This window comes from Aricia agestis, chromosome 4, assembly GCF_905147365.1.
Source record: "Aricia agestis chromosome 4, ilAriAges1.1, whole genome shotgun sequence".
NCBI lineage: Eukaryota > Metazoa > Arthropoda > Insecta > Lepidoptera > Lycaenidae > Aricia > Aricia agestis.
This window is the reverse complement of record NC_056409.1, coordinates 16,505,997-16,516,838: the sequence shown is the minus strand read 5'-3', so window position 1 is coordinate 16,516,838 and position 10,842 is coordinate 16,505,997.

The following is a 10,842-nucleotide window of genomic DNA, read 5'->3' as shown; positions in this document are numbered from 1 at the left end:
GCGGCGAACGAAGAGGGAAAGAGAAGAAATGAAAGAAGAAAAAGAAGCAAAATCCGGCGGCCTCGGTCTCCGGCCTATCGAACGACCGGGTGCCACGCTGTGCTCTCTCGTTACGTGGTGAGTGAACACAGCTGGTGGTATCTCAGTTGTTCCCTAGTTCTCACAGTGTACCTGCATCAGAACACAAGGAAGACGCCAGCATCAGAACACGCCAGCCACCACCGGGCTTCATGGACATGAAGAAATGAAGAGACGAGGTTGCGATTATATTCTCGCTGAGAAGCAAGTCAGATTGAAATTATTTAAAACGGCCTGTTTAATATTGTTTTTAATGTTAAAAGGCTCTACGCCCCGTGTGTCATAGTTTATGTGTTCGTAAATTCTTATTAAAATCGGTCCAGCAGTTTTAAAGCCTGCACATGAATAAACCTAGCAAATGTTTTCTATTTATCTAATATAATATTAGATAATTAGTAGGATATAATATATTTACTTAAACTATCCACGCTCTACCGTCTTGAAAACACCTAGAAACATTATCTAATAACCATTTAACAGTTTAATTTTTTACTATTAACAAAAATATAAATATTTTTGTAAATAATAAAAAAGAAAAACCGTCACTTTAAAAAAAATGACGGTTAACATTATATGTGTGTGTAGGTAAATAAAACTGAAAGTGTAATCTTGTAATCATTGTTGCATGAATCTGTGGGATTTTACCTCATGCAAATATAGAAGGTTCACGCAGAACAAAGCATATTATTATAATATTGTTTGCCAATTATACTTTATATTTCTTACAGATGAAACTACGGTATTGATTGTAATTAAAAAGCATAGAAATGGTTCCGTTACGTGCAGTTAAATTCCTAACACTGTAATAATAAGTTTATCCCGATATTATATTAATATCTCCGTCATTTTTCTTTCTTCATGTAGGTAAAGAGTTTATGGACATATTGTCAATTTGTCGAGAGCTATGTAACGCTTTCTACAGACCCAACGATATACCTAACTGCACAGTTTCGTCGCAGCAAAAATAATTTATAATTATTTTAATTTCAGTAGGTATTCTACAATATTCTACATTCTACAAAGACCTGAACTTAATTACTTTAACGAATTCTAACTACAATCTATGGGTATATTATAATATACCGTCCAAATAAACGCACGGCAGCGTTTTTTCCTCTCTTTTATATTATCTTTTCAGTGACCAAACTGTGCAGTTTCATCATAACGTGTGTATCAGTTATACAGTGTATTTGCACCGGTATTTCTCGTATTTCAAGTGCGGAGAAAGCGATGATAGCCGGTAGCCACTCGTCTGTACTCACTTCCCGTATGAGAATATCTAAATTGAGAATATAAAACTTCTATCGAGACTCAAGTATTGGCTGAAGTTATATACGTACTATCAGAAAATAGGCAGAGTGGCTAAGTAAATTCGTCGGGTTGTGTGATATATCAAGGCTAGCCGATAAGTTATGATAGTCACTAGATATATTATTGAATTGACTTAACCTTTGTTGGAGTGAAATTGGTGCAAGTTATTGACATTAGGTCCTGGAAAAGTTTATATCAGTAGGTCGATACCGAAATTTATGTTCAACGAAGTTCATCTTCGAAAATACTTGGTCCGGAGTCCGCATACAATGGGTCAGCGGTCCATGCGGACCGCGGTCCGCCATTTGGTGACCTCTGATATAGACTATAAATAGTTAGGTACTTATGATTTTAACGTTACTTTTAGACTTAAACAAAGCCTGTCTATAACAAGCAATTCTTGTATTTAACTATTGTGTACAGACTACAGAGTAAAAAATGAGTAATAATTGTCCTTATGTAAAAAAATGTTAGTTATCTGGTTTTTCCACTCACGTCTTTAATTATGTTAGGTTCTGGTTAGAAGATATTTATAACTACTTACGATATTTTATTGCTCCCGAATTTCGTTGCACTCTTGCACAAAAATGTGATAGGTAATAAACAAACTAAACTCCACTCGGGCTAACTTGTCGCCAGCGGTCATTGACCCCCTGTCAAAAACCTGCCACTTTCCATATAAACCGCGATTGACAATGAAATGTCAGATATTGTCAATCATGGTTTTATATGGAAAATTAAAAGTTTTTGACAGGGAGTCAATGACCGCTAGCGACAAGTTAGCCCGAGTGAAGTGTATAAAGTTCAAATTATATAACTGTTCATTCACAATTCTTAGTGTGACCTGACCCCTTTATAAATTTTATTAGTACTTATTTTAATCAGAATACTCTACATTGTAGAGTGTGCAATGTGCATTCCACAATTTATGTTTCACGTTGAGTAATCTACAATTTTCCTCGTCACAAGTAATTCGATATAGTAAGTTCGCGTGCTACTTCTAGTGCAAGTTTTCATTTTTAACAAACTTTTGCTATGTAATTATCATTCTTGTAAACAATAAATTATTTCTTACTATTGCAATGTTTCCACTCGACTAGGTCTACGATAAAAATCGCACGATTTCACACACCAGCCCTCGTTTTCAGTCGTCGCAGTAATTTTTTACCGACTACAAAAAGGTCTGAAGGAGGTTATACGTTCGGCTGTATGTATCTTTTTTTTGTATCCAAGTTATTAGTCTTAAAAGGCCCATTCACGGCAGGACTGCACGGCAGTCCTACAGTGAATGGGCCTCACTGATTGGTTCACACTAGGTATTTCCGGCCGGCAACACCGAGTGTGAACCAATCAGTGAGGCCCATTCACTGCAGGACTGCCGTGCAGTCCTGTCGTGAATGGGCCCTTTTACTGTAAAGGCAAAGTTTCAAACTTGTCAATATTGTACATACCCTGCTGATCGTTCCGCGCGGCTTCGCCCGCGTAATTAGGAATTTGATTGAAACCGTACATTTTTCCGCAAAAAATAGCCTGTCTCTTCATATGGTCCTCTCTATATCTGTTCCAAATAACATAAAAAATTCTCCAGTAGTTCGGGAGATTTAAAGCCGTTTCAAAAAAATTCTCAGTTTTTTTCACATTTTCCTCTGTTTCTTCGCTCCTATTAGTCTTAGCCTGATAAATTATAGCCTATAGCCTTCCTCGATAAATGAGTTATTAACACTGAAAGAATTTTTCAAATTGGACCAGTAGTTCCTGAGATTAGCGTGTTCAAACAAACAAACAAATTCTTTCACTTTATAATATTATAAGGATAGAATGTATAATTATGTTACGCTCAAAGGCCGAAATCGCTCAATGAGCGAAAAAATAGCTCACAACGCGTTGTGGTCACAGTGAAACAGCCACGACGCGAAATTCGCGTCGTGGCTCTAATAAAAACGGCCACGACGCATTCTGGCAATCACAAAAAGACCATAACGCGAAATTCGTATTTCGTGTCGTGGCTGATATGCTATTCGTTTTTCTTCTTGATTTGTTCTTGATTGATTAATCGTCCATAGGTATGGAAGATTATATTTAAACTAGCTGACTAGCGACTTCGTCCGCGTTAGCGTAGTAGATCACATCCCAAGTATTATTTATTGTACAAAAATATTCAATATACAGAATTGACTTTCCTATATGTTCCGCGCGGCTTCGCTTGCGTAATTTAGGAATTTCACGCAACCGTACATTTTGCAGCAAAAAATAGCCTATGTCCCTTCACGTTTGCCAAATAACATAAATATTGCTCCAGTATTCTATTCTTCATGTTTGCCAAATAACATAAATATTGCTCCAGTAGTTCATAAGATAATAAGCAATTCCCAGCATATAATTTCCCCCGTTTTTTCCACATTTTCATCTATTTCTTCGCTCTTATTAGTCTTAGCGTGATAAAATATAGTCTATAGCCTACCTTGATGAATGGGCTATTTAACATTGAAATAATTTTTCAAATCGGATAAGTAGTTCCTGAGATTAGCGCGTTCAAATAAGCCCTTTCATATAATTTCCCCCGTTTTTCCCACATTTTTCTCTATATCTTAGTTCCTATTAGTTTTAGCGTGATAAAATATAGTTTATAGGCTATAGCCTACCTTGATGAATGGGCTATTTAACATTGAAATAATTTTTCAAATCGGATAAGTAGTTCCTGAGATTAGCGCGTTCAAATAAGCCCTTTCATATAATTTCCCCCGTTTTTTCCACATTTTCCTCTATTTCTTCGCTTCTATTAGTCTTAGCGTGATAAAATATAGCTTAAACCTACCTCGATGAATGAGCTATCTAACATTGAAATAGTTTTTCAAATCGGATAAGTAGTTCCTGAGATTAGCGCGTTCAAATTGGTCCTGTCATTTAATTTCCTCCGTTTCTTCCACGTTTTCCTCTATTTCTTCACTCCTATTAGCCTTAGCGTGATAAAATATAGCCTATAGCCTTACTCAATAAATGGGCTATCCAACAGTAAAAGAATTTTTCAAATCGGACCAGTAGTTCCTGAGATTAGCGCGTTCAAACAAACAAACAAACAAACAAACTCTTCCCAATTATAATATTAGTATAGATTACCACGCGTACTACAAAATATTTTTTTCTTTTACTAAATCACTGCTTATCGTGTTTTTCATTAATATTTGAAAATATCCATAGTTCCATAATATCCGTGCTAATACCTATTATTACTGTCTGTCTGTCTGGCGCAACGTGTTATTGTTTGTTGTTGTTGTTATTTTTAAATATAAGGTAATCTGATCTTAATAAATTATAAAAATTTTGCTTTATTTATTTATTTATATACATAATTTAAATATAATACTACTAGTTGATGCCCGTAACTACGTTGCGCCAGACATACAGTAATAATATTAGTACATATAATATGGAATTATGGATATTTTATAAATAATAATGATAAACAAGTTATGCAGTGATTTAGTAAAAGAAAAAATATTTTGTAGTACGCGTGGTAATTCAAATATAATCTTCCATACCCATGGACGATTAATCAATCAAGAATAAATCAAAAAAAAACGAATAGCATATCAGCCACGACACGAATTTCGCGTTATGGTCTTTTTGTGATTGCCAGAACGCGTCGTGGCCGTTTTCATTAGGTGGTCACAGTGAAACAGCCACGACGCGAAATTCGCGTCGTGGCTGTTTCACTGTGACCACAACGCGTTGTGAGCCATTTTTTCGCTCATTGAGCGATTTCGGTCTTTGAGCGTAACATTTACACCTCTGTTTAAAGAGGCTTAAGATGGCATGTTTCATCACTTTCCACCTAAGGGCCGACGCGGCGACGTCGTGCCGTGTATCGTGGCACGCTACCATGTCGCGACTCGCGACGTTGTTTTTTACGATGCTCGTCGTAGATTCCCACGACACGCGACGTCGCATCGTGGTACGACACGTCGTATCGTGTTTGTGTATCCCGCGGCCCTTAGCTGGTAACCGTTTTTGCCAAAACACGACAGACACCACTCGGCCATCCATTATGCGGAATTTACACGGGTGACCAAAACTGGACTGGACACCCCTTCACAGTGTCAACATTATTTTATTTTATTTATCTACAAATTAGTTTTAATTTTACGCCTTATATGCCTGAAATAAAGACGTTTTTTATTAATTTAAAGCAGCACGCCAATGGGGATTGTCCATTTTTTTTTAATTTTGCTCATTACGAAAACATTTCGAGGAATAAGGTCAGTGATCGTTTTTCTGTATATAAACGAAAAAAATACCCATTAGTTACTTATATTTTTGAACAAATATGTTTAACCTTTGTTTGACCTTCAATGGCGTTAAATTAGCAATAAATTCGACCAACATTACGTTTCGAACTTTTGGTAAGCTTCTCGTATCAGCTTTCACATAAAGAGAACTTGCATTTGACGAACCAGCCATTATAAATAAGATTGAAAGGAAAAAACATACTGCAGAGGTCAATTATTGGCCGCCGATGATGACGTCAGAGCGAAACTTTAAAAATTTATTGAGAAAAAACTAACCAACGAATTTCAAAATTATTTAATTTATATTCTTAAAATACCCTATTTTAATGAAAAAAAATATAAAAAGTACATGTGATTTTTTTTGGACAATGCCCATTACCGCAATGCGAAAAAAGGCTAAAAATTTACCATCTCAAGGGCGATTCGACGAGGTTTCAAGTGGGTATTTGAGATTGCCAATTTTCGCACTGCGACAGAATCGGCGACTTTGTTCAACAACAGAAAAGCCCGCATAAACATGATGCATATTGTCCTTGGAGACTGGCATCAATGTTCATAGCCCAAGAGCCAGCGACATCTAGACTTTAGTCATTTCTTAAAAGCCGAAAATTTTCATGTACTTGGCCCGTATAGAGGTAAGAACGACCAGAACTATGGAGCTTCGGTCGCTGTTACTTTAGGAGGTATCTAGTTCCGCAGGTCTACCTGACCTTCGATAAACTATAAAGCTCAGTTTTTTATCTTATTTTCTTCGTGACAACTGTAGGAATTTTATAATATTTTAAGAATGTCAGATTGAAATGTAATCTATAGATTTCCATACAAACCTCTTAATATTTCTCACACAAAAAGTAGGTACGGACTACGGTTGCACTCCAAAGATTTAATAATTATTTAACTTTAATTTAACGAAGATTTTACACTAACTTCAGACATTTTCTGTCTTGTTAATATTAGCAAAGTAAATTTTTAAATGTCTCTTAGTGCAGTCAGTCGTACACGTGTGTCTATGCGAGTTTTGTATTTGAAAAATCCTGATTTAACGTTAACCCTTTAACCACCTAACTTCATACCACTTGTCATGCTCTCAGTGCCCGCTTTAGTATTATAACTAGCTGTTTGACTGAGCTTTGCTCGGTATCCGATGAAAATGACATTTTCTAGAATAGAAATGATTCCTAGCTAGATCGATTTCTCGCCCCCGAAACCCCCTTATATACTAAATTTCATGAAAATCGTTGGAGCCGATTCCGAGATTCCAATTATATATATATATATATATATATATATATATATATACAAGAATTGCTCGTTTAAAGATATAAGATACCTATTACTAGATATCCCGCGTGGCTTCGCCCGCGTTAATTAGGAATTTCACCTCAGAACAAGAAAATAAGAATTTTGCGGAAACCGTACATTTTCCCATAAAAAATAGCTTATGTCCTTTATTTTGTCTCCTCTACATCTGTGCCAAATATTGCCATAAAAATTGCTCCAGTAGTTCGTAATTTCTAATATTTCCCCCGTTTTTTCCACATTTTCCTGAGTTTCTTCGGTCGTATTAGTCTGAGCGTGATAATAAATAGCCTATAGTCTTACTCAATAAATGAGCTATCTAACACTGGAATAAGTTTTTAAATCGGACCTGCAGTTCTTGAGATTAATGCGTTCAAAGAAACATATTCTTCAGGTTTATTATATTAGGTAGGTATAGATTTTTTTAATTATCGCTAGACAAATTCGAGTATCGATCTAAAAGACTATGAAAAGTACCAATAACAGGGTCATAATAAAATGCGCAATGCGCAGAAATCTGTCGTCTTATTTTTACTGGTCTGAATATTTACTGGTACTTATGTAGAATTTATTTAAGTTAGGGTCCGCAAAGTTAAGCCATGTAGATTTAGAAGCTTGGCTCTACATGAGATCTCATATCTTTTTCACAAGGTAATCCTCATGTGGTCGTCTAGGCAACATTTTACAAGAAATGTTTTTGGTGGGATTCCACTATTGCTACCGTTCTTGCGGAGCCCCGAAAAGGAGCGGAGCTATGGGCTCCGCGGAGCACACTTTGAGAATAGCTGGCGAAAACTGTAAAGAATTACTAATGTAACAATATCAAAGGCAAGACACGTTGTTATCCTAGCCCACATTTGCGTAAATCTAGATAAAAGTACGTGAAATCCGCCCAGCTTTCTCCGAAGTTCCGTCGACTGCAGATTACTTTTCGTGTACACATTTGATTATGTATTAAACCGGTTTAAGGCTTATATTATAAGTGCTTTCACGTGTGATTTTTGCGTTGTACTCTTACTTTTGTAATAAAATTACCTACAGTAAATTCTAAGTTTTGTAGTGCAATAACTTTTATTGCTTTAAACCTCTTACTTCAAGTTTTGTGATGATTTGACAAATATTTTACGTGTCATATAGAATAGGTGGACATAGTTAGTAGAAACCTATATTTACTGTAACTCTATGGGAGGCTTACTTTTATTTGCTGTATTCAAACAATGTAACATTGTAAAAACATGTCACTTGTCAAATTACAATCCCACTAGACGTTCTGCGCGATTCCACCTTCTTAAATAAGGAATGCGGCGGGAACCATACATTTTCCCGAAAAAATCTCAACATCTGCTCAGTAGTTCGTGAGATTAACACATTCAAACAAATAAACTCCTCAGCTTTGTGTTAATTCTAGGCTAAATAGGTATGACGCGTCTACCGCATAGCAAAATACCCAAAAAATATGACGTTGAGACTGGTCTTGGCGACTCCAAGTCTAAATAGCTTTGGCCGGGGGCCTGGACACCACAGCCAACACTTACTGGCACCAGTCGCTGGCACACTTCTTTGTTGCACAAACAAAAATGCACACACAAGGGCACGCAGAAATAGTACAGGGTGATAGTGCAGCCCGATCGATATAATAAAATCTGGTGCCTGCTACAATCAAAGACACTAGAAATAGAAGGATGTCGCTCATCCTATATAAATATTAAAATTTTCCTTTTATATAAATATTAAAATTTTCCTGGTCATAATATATCACAAAGCATATATTCTATGTGATAACATAGAATATAGATTGTTATACTTTTTCGACCATTTTCCTTAATATTGAAAGAACCAATATTATTATTTTATTTTTATCTTTCATGTGTATTATGTTGTTATATTATTACGTCTTTAGATTAGCTATACAAAATATTATTTATTCTCACTCGTAAACATAATATTTTATTATATTTTTGTATAGCTAATCTAAGTTACAAGTTACAACAACATGCATGCTCTTTGGTAACGTTTCCTATGCGCAACAGGTATACTAACAAAAGCTAGCTAGGCGACGCGATGGATCCACTTGTAAAGTTAGCTACTTACATGGTCATTTTATAGAAGTGGAATAGAGGTAGAAATTAGGTAATATCATAATAATGAAACATTTCAAAGAGAAGTTTAGAATAACAATTGAAAGCGTAAATTTAACTAAAACATAAATTCTTATATTATAGTTCAGTGTATAAAACATGAAATAATAACTTTTAAATGCAAAGATGTAAAAATTTAAAATGTTACAATGTTACAATGTATAGTTACAATAAATATATAGTTTTAATTTTTATTTTAAAGTGCATTACTAATTCCTGGTTTCAACGGTTTTTTATTGAAGCTTACGTCATAATATTACCCTATAACTGAACATAGGAGACCACTCCCGATTTATTTCGTCTTATATCCATATTTTCATAGTGCAGCTCAATCGACGTATAAATTTTCCCGGGGAAGGTCATCGCGGATACGCATGTGCATCCTTGAGCCCCCACCCGGGGGTCAGCTCCCACTCAGCTCTCCCCACTTCACCCCTAGTTCCCCCCACTGCACATGCGTACATCCAGAGGGGGGGCACGTTTTATTAAATTACACGGAACTCAGTTCAAGGTCTAAGCTTTTAGCATCAAGATGCATTATGTCTACTTCCTGACTTTTTTTTAAACTTAATGTAAGTGTAGGCAGTTAGAGTAGTAGAAACCAAAGACCGATCAAAAATCCCGCGAAGGTCCAATCTCCACAGCCATTATGCCATTATACAGGGTGTAACAGTGAACTCTATGTAAGGGACACAGCCTAAAGTATTTTTTTGTCTTTTAATTGTATTATTCTTGTGGTGTAATGGTCAAAAAAGGGGAATAAACGTTTATTTATTCTTTATTTATTTTATCACTAATGTTTTGTTACATCCTGTAAAGTTTATGCAAAAGACAGTGTTAAGTAAAGTGGTACTTTCTTGTACGTAAGCATAGTAGATGATCATGATTCTCTGTGTAGTTTGGCGAACAGAGTAGACGCTAAACTGCATTTTCTAAACGTTACTGCAATTGAATGGTCTTTTTTCGCCTCGCATTTACGCAGACAATGGTTGCACAATTTATATATTATCTCCCTTTATTTCATGTATTAAACAGCGGAACCATACGTTTTGCCGGCATAAAAAGTATCCACAATTTCAGCAAAATCAGTTCAGCGGTTTAATCGTGTAGAGGTGACAGACAGACACATTGTCGCATTTATCATATTAGTATGGATAGTATCGATTTATAAATTATATTCGTCCATTATTTTTTGCTAGCTGTACTAAGATTATATTATTAGGTCCTTACATATGAAATTAGCGTTTTGTATGGGAGGAATATACTTAAAGTCGATTTTTTTTGTATAAAATATTTAATTGATCAAAGTATGTACCATTGACGAAAACGTTGGTACCACAACCCTACCGTGTTTGCTTTTGCGACACCAGCGCGTACACATTGTTAATTCTTCGAGCTGTTTCTGCAGCACTCGTGCCACGGTAGAACTCATAAACGTACCTATACGTAAATAAAGCGATATTTCAATTTTTCCATTGTGCGATATGAACGACTCCAAAGAAAAAATAATCAAGAAAAAAACAAATTAATGACAATAATTTCATATGTAAGGACCTAATATATACCCAGTAGCCAGCTCTGGTACATAAAGGGTTTAGGTATTTACCTACCTTTTGTTATTATCGTGCTCCAAAACCTAATTGGTATACCTACTTGTACAACACGGAACAGTAATTAAGGGTGAACTAATTATAACTAGTTAGTTATCATTACTTAAATATTGGACACGA